Source organism: Mus caroli, unplaced genomic scaffold (genome assembly GCF_978045245.1).
Source record: "Mus caroli unplaced genomic scaffold, Mus_caroli_1 scaffold_8, whole genome shotgun sequence".
Lineage (NCBI taxonomy): Eukaryota > Metazoa > Chordata > Mammalia > Rodentia > Muridae > Mus > Mus caroli.
This window is the reverse complement of record NW_028227263.1, coordinates 73239565-73247962: the sequence shown is the minus strand read 5'-3', so window position 1 is coordinate 73247962 and position 8398 is coordinate 73239565. Positions and strand designations below refer to the sequence as shown.

At 44.3% G+C, this 8398-nt stretch overlaps 1 non-coding gene across 1 annotated transcript; it reads right to left on the bottom strand.

Annotated features, from left to right (window-relative positions):
- Positions 1 to 1057: 1057 nt before the first annotated feature.
- Positions 1058 to 1164, bottom strand: LOC115031696 (U6 spliceosomal RNA). Its single transcript, XR_003837356.1, has one exon. It is a non-coding gene; the product is annotated as a U6 spliceosomal RNA (small nuclear RNA).
- Positions 1165 to 8398: the final 7234 nt, after the last annotated feature.

Genomic DNA, 8398 nt, shown 5'->3' with positions numbered 1-8398 from the left:
GCTAGTATACGCCTGTGCTATCAGGTTCAGTTGAGTCGAATCTTAGATAAGATAATGCTTTCGCTTTACCTCAAAAGGAAGCCACCATTCACTCTAAAGGCTGTCTTCAAATAATGAAGTATAAACATTAGTGTCTCGATTTTAATTTTAGGCAGTTTACAGAGTATATGGTAGGACACTTTTGTTTATTTCTGTGTCCTCGTTCCTCTCATCCCGTGAGACAGGGTTTTTCTGTGTAGCCCTGGATGTCCTGGAACTCACTGTGTAGACCAGACTGGCTTTGAACTCAGAGATCTGCCTGCCTCTGGCTCCTGAGTGCTAGGACTAAAGGTGTGCACCACCACTGCCTGGCTTACTTTTTAAATTAAATTTAGTTTTTTTTTTTTTTTTAAAGACAGGGTCTCACTTTTTGCCCTGAATATTCTGGAATTCATAGCGATATATTTTCTTCTGTCATCTGAGTGCTGGGTTAAAGGTGTATTCTACCATGACCAGTTACCTGCTTACTTAAACAGAAAAAAAAAAAAAATTAAAGTCTAAAGTCACGTGCTCAGACCCATCATCGAGCGCTCAGGAGGCTGAAGTATGAGAATTGCTGTCAGTTCTGTTCAGCCTGGGCTCCAAAATGTATTTACAGGTCAGCCTGGGCTTTAGGGAGATTTTAAAAAGTTGTTTGGGGGTTAAAACCTAGGGTCTTATGCATGCTAAGGCTAGCCCAGTGTACCTTTGAATTGGTAACAAAGTCTAAACATTATATATATTAATAGCATAGCATGCAATAAATACCCATAGAGATTGCATATTTAAATATTTAAATCAGGCTAAGGCTATTTATCTCACAGTTATGATTTCTTCATGGTGAAAACTTTCCAGGCCTTTTGTTTTTGAGCTTTTGAGTTCTACCGTTACTGACAGTCACTGCTCTGTGCAAAGGCATGCGGAATTTGCTTCTCTCTGACTGTAGCTCAGTCCCTCCTGATCAGCCTTTCCCATCCCCCACTCTCTATCCCCCAGCTCTGGTGACCACCATTCTGTTTTGTTTGTTTGTTTGTGTTTTTGAAATATGGAACGCTTCACTAATGTGCGTGTCATCTTTGCGCAGGGGCTAGGCTAATCTTCTCTGTATCGTTCCAATTTTAGTATATGTGCTGCCAAAGCGAGCACGGTGACCACCATTCTATGGCTTTACTTTTTTTTTTTTTGGTTTTTCGAGACAGGGTTTCTCTGTATAGCCCTGGCTGTCCTGGAACTCACTTTGTAGACCAGGCTGGCCTCGAACTCAGAAATCCGCCTGCCTCTGCCTCCCGAGTGCTGGGATTAAAGGCGTGCGCCACCACGCCCAGCTGGTTTTACTTTTTTTAAATGCATATGAATTCAGGGTCCAAGGAGGTATGAAGCATCTGCGGGAGCTAGAGCTACAGACGTTTGGTATGAGTTCTGGGAACTCAGGCCCTCTGGAAGAAACAGCGCATTAAGATTTAATCATTGAGCCGGGCGTGGTGGCGCATGCCTTTAATCCCAGCACTCAGGAGGCAGAGGCAGGTGGATTTCTGAGTTCGAGGCCAGCCTGGTCTACAAAGTGAGTGCCAGGACAGTCAGGGCAACACAGAGAAACCCTGTCTCGAATAACAAAAAAAAAAAAAAAAAAAAAAAAAGAATTTAATCATTGAACCGTCTCTCCAGCGTGTCTACTCGCAGTTTCTGTTTGGTTTTGCTTCTCCATATGTAACAGGCTCTCAGCCCTTACTACACCTAAGCACAACTGACGCCATGATAGAAGCAACATCAGGTTTTGGAACCCAGCACATAGGCAGGGATGCTTGCCAAAACAGGAACAAAGGATAAGTCAGTGTAGCCACGAGGTGGCTGTTAAGTATCTAAACGTACTTGTCAGATCCAGACCAAGCTCACTCAGTACCTATGGCTCCTCCCAGCACTTCTCACCCCGCCCCCTACTTCAAACCTCTCCCTCCCAGGGGCAGGGCTTCTCCCCCACAATTTCTGATTTCTGTATAACTCAGCCATTTTGGCTAAGAACCCTTCTGGTTCTTCACCCCTCTTCTCGCCTGGTCTTCTGTCTGTCTGTCTGTCTGTCTCTTTCTGTCTGTCTCTCTCTGTCTCTGTCTCTCATCTCATGGTTCTGGCTGTTCTCTCCCTCATATCTATAATAAAACCACACCAGCAGGCATGTCCTCATTTTTATTCAGTACTAACCTCATGTTTTGGCTTCTGTGGTTCTGTTTCTCACTAACTGTTCATGCCAGCCGCAGTGTGTCAACCCAGGATATGGTTTTTGTACTTAAATGACCAAGAACAGTGAGGTTTGGGGCTGCGTGATTTGGGCATGTTCCAGTGCAGCTGGTGAATAAAACCTTTCTATTGGGCTTTAACTGTGTCCATGCGTGTTCTGTGGACCATGTGATTTAGGTGGTTCTGTTCTAGATGATTTTTTTTTTCAGTGCTGGGGTTTCTAGTACCCTCCATGTTTACACAGGGAGAGAATATCTTTTCTTTCCTTTTTTTCCTATTGGCCTCACACTTATGATCTTTCCAGCAGCATCTTCTTTGCAGTTTCCTGAAAACAATGCCATAGGCTTGGTGAACTGTCAGAGATTTGGTGTTTGTGGCTCAGGGAAACACGGCAGCTGTTTAAATGTGCTCCGATCACACAATGTTTTGGTGTTTCTAGGGCTAATAGGCTAGAGATGAGAAAAAGAAAAAGCAAAAGCACGTTGGTTTAATTATTATTTACACAATGCATTTTACGGGTTACATAAATTATGTGTTGTTGACCTTTAATGAATATAGGCTTAATTAGATAATTTCATTGTGTTTAAAGAGACAACACAATTATTTTAATATGCTCTTGATTTGTTTCCCCTTATGTCTACACGTGCCTTTGTCTGCTGGTAAGGCCCACAGGTATTACCATCCTACAGAATTTCTTTTCAACTGTTTTCTGGTTTGTGGTTTGCAGAAATCTGATCTCACTGACATATGGTACTACTAAATTGTTTAATTTCCTAGGCTACACTACAGTGACTTTTGTTTTTTTTTTTTTGGTTTTGTTTTTTTTTTTTTTTTTTGGTTTTTCAAGACAGGGTTTCTCTGTATAGCCCTGGCTGTCCTGGCACTCACTTTGTAGACCAGGCTGGCCTCGAACTCAGAAATCCGCCTGCCTCTGCCTCCCGAGTGCTGGGATTAAAGGCGTGCGCCACCACGCCCGGCTGTGACTTTTGTTTTAATGCAGACCTGTATTTCCAAAAAGCTTAAACTTGATGACCTGAAATGGGACTTTTTTCAGTAACACTTTGAGGCTAGACTCTTTATCATCTTAGGCAGTAAGTGTGGAGCAGCTAAGACTCAGCCCTCTGGTGTTGGTTCACGGAAATGCAGGCGAATTGTGACACAGGTTAAGCGCTCTTGCTGCTCTTGAAGAGGACTGGAGCTTGGGTCCCAGCACTTATTGATTTATTTTTTTTCTCTCATACGTTACATCCCAACTGCAGTTTCCCCTCCCTCCACTCTTTCCAGTCCTCCCCCTTTTCCCATACCGTCCCAATCCACCCCTTCTCTGATTCCCTTAAAAAAAAAAAAAAAAGTTCGCCGGGCGTAGTGGCGGCGCACGCCTTTAATCCCAGCACTTGGGAGGCAGAGGCAGGCGGATTTCTGAGTATGAGACCAATCTGGTCTACAAAGTAAGTTCCAGGACAGCCTGGGCTATACAGAGAAACCTTGTTTCGAAAAATCGAAAAAAAAAAAAAAAAAAAAAAAAAGGATCAGGGTTTCCCAGGGATATTGAACAAACAGTATATAACAAGTTAAAATAGGACTAGGCACAAAACTTCATATCAGTGCTGGACAAGGCAACTCAGTAGGAGGACAAGGGTCCCAAGAACAGGCAAAAGAGTCAGGGTCCCCACCACCCCCAGCACAGTTAGGAGTCCCACAAGAACACTCAGCTACACAACCATAAGAGGACCTAGCTGAGACCCATACAGGGTCTGTGATTGTTGCTTCAGTCTCTGTGAGGCCCCACGAGCCCTGCTTATTTGATTCTGTGGGCTATGTTCTGGTATTCTTGGCTCCTCTGGCTCCGGCAATCTACCCCGCCCTCCTTTCTGTGAGGTACCCCTGGCTTTGCCTAGTGTTTGACTGTAAGTCTTTGCATCTGCTCTTTTTTTTTTTCTTAGATATTTTCATTATTTACATTTCAAATGCTATCCCGAAAGTTCCCTATACCCACCCCCCAACTCCCCTACCCACCCACTCCCACTTCTTGGCTCTGGCATTCCCCTGTACTGGGGCATATAAAGTTTGCAAGACCAAGGGGCCTCTCTTGCCAATGATGGCCAAATAGGCCATCTTCTGCTACGTATGCAGCTAAAGTTTGCATCTGCTCTCATCAGTTGCTACATGATGCCTCTTTGATGATGATTGGGCTAGGCACCGATCTATGAATATAGCTGAATATCACTGGGAATTATTTTATTGTGTTTTTTTTTTTCTCAGTCCTGTTTGGTTCTATTCTGGGTCTCTTGACTATCCAGCCTCTGGTTCCTGGTCATCCAGGCAGTGTGAGATGTGAACTCTCTCTCTTGTGGTGGAGGCATCAAGTTGGACCAGTCATTGAATGGCCACACCCACAAGTTCTATTCCACCATTACTCCGGCACATCTTGGAGGCTGGTTTCCAGTACTTAGATAGAGTGGCTCACAACTGTCGGAGACTCCAGTTCCAGGAGACAGGATGCTTTCTTCTGTCCTCTGTAGAGACCAGGCACAAACATGTTATACATGTATGCAGATATTCATACACACATACAATTAAAAATCAATCAATCAATCAATCAATCAACCAACCAATCAATCAATTTTGAGAAGACTGTGTTCCATAAGTCCAGGCTGGGAAGTCTGACAGGAGGAGGACGGAGGAAGACCCAGCCAGACTCCAGAGGTTCCTCTCTTGTAGACTTTTAAAAATGTTCAGGGCACTGAGGGACTCATTCTTGACAAAATAGTGATTTTTGGTACCTCAAAAAGAAAAGCTTTAAAACTATGATACTTGAGCATAATCATATGCAATCTAAGGACAAACTGTCTTATAAATGTTCATTTATATCATTGGATTTTAGTGTTTCTCATACCAAATATATAACTATATGAACTATCCTCGAACAACTACTTAACTCATGATAGAATTGTATATTTCCCACATACACACACAGGGACACACACAGAGACACACACACATACACAGAGTTTTGTTTTGTCTTTTTTTGAGACACAACCTTATATAGACTAGGCTAGCCTTTAACTCACTAGATAGCTGAGGCTAGTCTTTAATTCCTGATCTTCTTGCCTCTACTTACCAAGTGCTGGGGTTAGCAGCATATACCACATGCCTGGTTATTACATATATAGTAATTTTTAAAAGATTTGCTTATTTTATGTATGTGAGTACACTGTCATTGTCTTCAGACACTCCAGAAAAGGGTATCAGATTCCATTACGGATGGTTGTGAGCCACCATGTGGTTGCTGGGAATTGAACTCAGGACCTCTGGAAGAGCAGTCAGTGCTCTTAGCTGCTGAGTCATCTCTCCAGCCCTATATTATATATTTTAATGTAATTATGTAATTTAATGTAATGTAATGCTGTTTGTTTTCATGAAAACACGTTTGCTTCCTGGTGTAATGATATACGAGCAAGTAGCAGCTGCATATCCCCACAGCCACAGAGCAGTTTATCACTACAGTTTTCCCACTATGGTGTACTGTATCCCCTCACACCAGGGGCCAAAATAAACCTTTGCTCCCTGGAGTTGCTGGAAGACTTTCCCCCAGGTTTGACTGGGTACAGACCCAGAGACTGCTGCATCAGGGCAAAGGGGGCCAGGCTGCATACTGGGCTGGCAGCAGAGCAGAGAGCATCATCACCCACGTGGTGCTGGTTGTGTACGTAGGTAGAATGGGAGAGCGGGGCCCTCATAGAGGGGAGTGTCACATTCCAGAAAGCTGCTGAGGCCAGGCAACGTGTGACAGGGTCATAGTTCCTGCATGGATGACCCAAGAGGAACTCAGAAGAGCTCAGGACGTTGGTGATGCCAGAAATGTGGGCTCTTTATCAAGGACCCCTAAATAGAGTTGGAGGATGGAGCTGCCTAAGTCTTCTGAAATCTAGACAGTGAAGTGGAAACTTATGCATTCTTTGGAAAGACATTTTCATTGGATGGGTTTTTGCTGGGGCAAACATGTGAAGTGTTTCACTGAAGTAGACACAGGTGAAAGGATGTTCTGCTAAAGCAAGCATGTGAAAGGACACGCGATGAAGGATTCTTCTCTAATGACATGCATGTATCGGTCCGCTTTACATTGTGTGGTTGAGCTCCATTTGTAAGGACTCCACAAAGAGAAATGCATCAAAAAAACTTCTGGTGGTGTGCTGCGGCTTCTTGCAATTGGCAGAGTAGTGTCAGCTGAGTCAGACTCATGTGGTGAGACAAGATCCTTGAAGGACACGTGATGTTTGGAGGGAGTATAACTAGGACTCAATTCACTATGAACTGGGTTTGCTGGTAGAGCTAGCTGTGAAACGCTTGTTGGTCTTGTCTCTTCACTGATCTTCACTTTGTGGAGAGACACAGAGCTGAGAACTTCTGCAGTCCCTCCTGGTCCCTCCTGCTGACTTGTGCTGATTTGGCCGAGACCTGGCTGTTCCTGCTAGACTGTGCCACTGCTGCTGCTATCCCAACATTACCGAACTGGACTGCTGATATTATCTATGAAGTGTTTTTGAACAGACCGGGCTGTTGGCCTATGAACTGAACTGCTGATTTCCTGACAATTCAGATAGGATTTCTAAACAGGTCCACTTTTCCTGTATCCTTTATTTTCCACTACCTCTGGTGGGTGGTGGGCTAGAAGGGAGGTTAAGGCATTTATAAGAACCATCGTTAAAGAATACCCAAGATACAAGATACAATTTGCAAAACACATGAAACTCAAGAAGAATGAAGACCAAAGTGTGGACACTTTGCCCCTTCTTAGAATTGTTAACAAAACACCCATGGAAGGAGTTACAGAGACAAAGTTTGGAGCTGAGACGAAAGGATGGACCATCTAGAGTCTGCCACACCTGGGGATCCATCCCATAATCAGCCTCCAAATGCTGACCCATTGCATACACCAGCAAGATTTTGCTGAAAGGGCCCTGATATAGCTGTTTCTTGTGAGGCTATGCCGGGGCCTGGCAAACACAGAAGTGGATGCTCACAGTCAGCTATTGGATGGAACACAGGGCCCCCAATGGAGGAGCTAGACAAAGTACCCAAGGAGCTAAGGGGTCTGCATATGTATCAGAAGATGGCCTAGTCGGCCATCATTGGGAAGAGAGGCCCCTTGGTCTTCCAAACTTTATATGCCTCAGTACGGGGGAACTCCAGGGCCAAGAAGTGGGAGTGGGTGGGTAGGGGAGTGCGGGGGTGGGGGTGGGGGGAGGGGAAGGTCTGGGGGACTTTTGGGATAGCATTTGAAATGTAAATGAAGAAAATACCTAATTAAAAATAAATTAAAAAAAGAACCATCATTAAATATAGGGTTTGAAAAAATTAAGGTTACAAGATAGGGGCACCAAGAGCCCCTGGTGGCAATGTTTTTCCCTGCTGGGTTTCAGTTCCTTTGGTCTGATCTTTTGCTACCTTCCTAGTCCTTCCACTTGGAATGGGAATGTCTGTTCTGTGCTGTTTTATAGGGGAAGTATTTAATTTATTTAAAATATAATTTTCTGTTCTTTCCTTTTTTTAAACTAGGTATGTGTGTGCTTGAATGTATGCATGCATGCATGCATGAACCCATGCATGCAGGAGCCTAAGGAAGTCAGCAGGCATCAGGTTCCCTGAACTGGAGTTACAGTTCAGTTGTGAGCCATCAATCATGTCAGGGCTGGGAATTGAACCCTGGGTCCTCTGCAAAGGCAGTCAGTGCTCTTAACCACTGAGCCAATTGTTTAGCTTCCCTCTCTCTTCCCATAGTTCAGAGAGTTTCAGAAGAAACACTGGGCTCTGAAACAGTGTTAGAAGTATGGGGACGATGTTTTGCAAGGAATCTCTAGGAGGTAGAAATGGTTTGATGGAGAGTAGGTCTTTATGTTCATGGTTGTTCTACTTCCTGCCCCATTTCTGCTTCCTGGTCCACTGGGATGTGATCAAGTCCTGCCATGTGCTCTCACCACTATGGGGCCACCAGTCACCATCCCTTTCCTTTAGTGAGGGTTATATCCTTTTAAACTATAAGCCAAAATAAACCCGTACTAGTCAAATTAGTAAGCGGCAGAGGAAGCTGGGAGTGGTAATGCCTGCTTGCAATCCCAGCATGCAGGAGGCTAAGGCACGGCTGGGA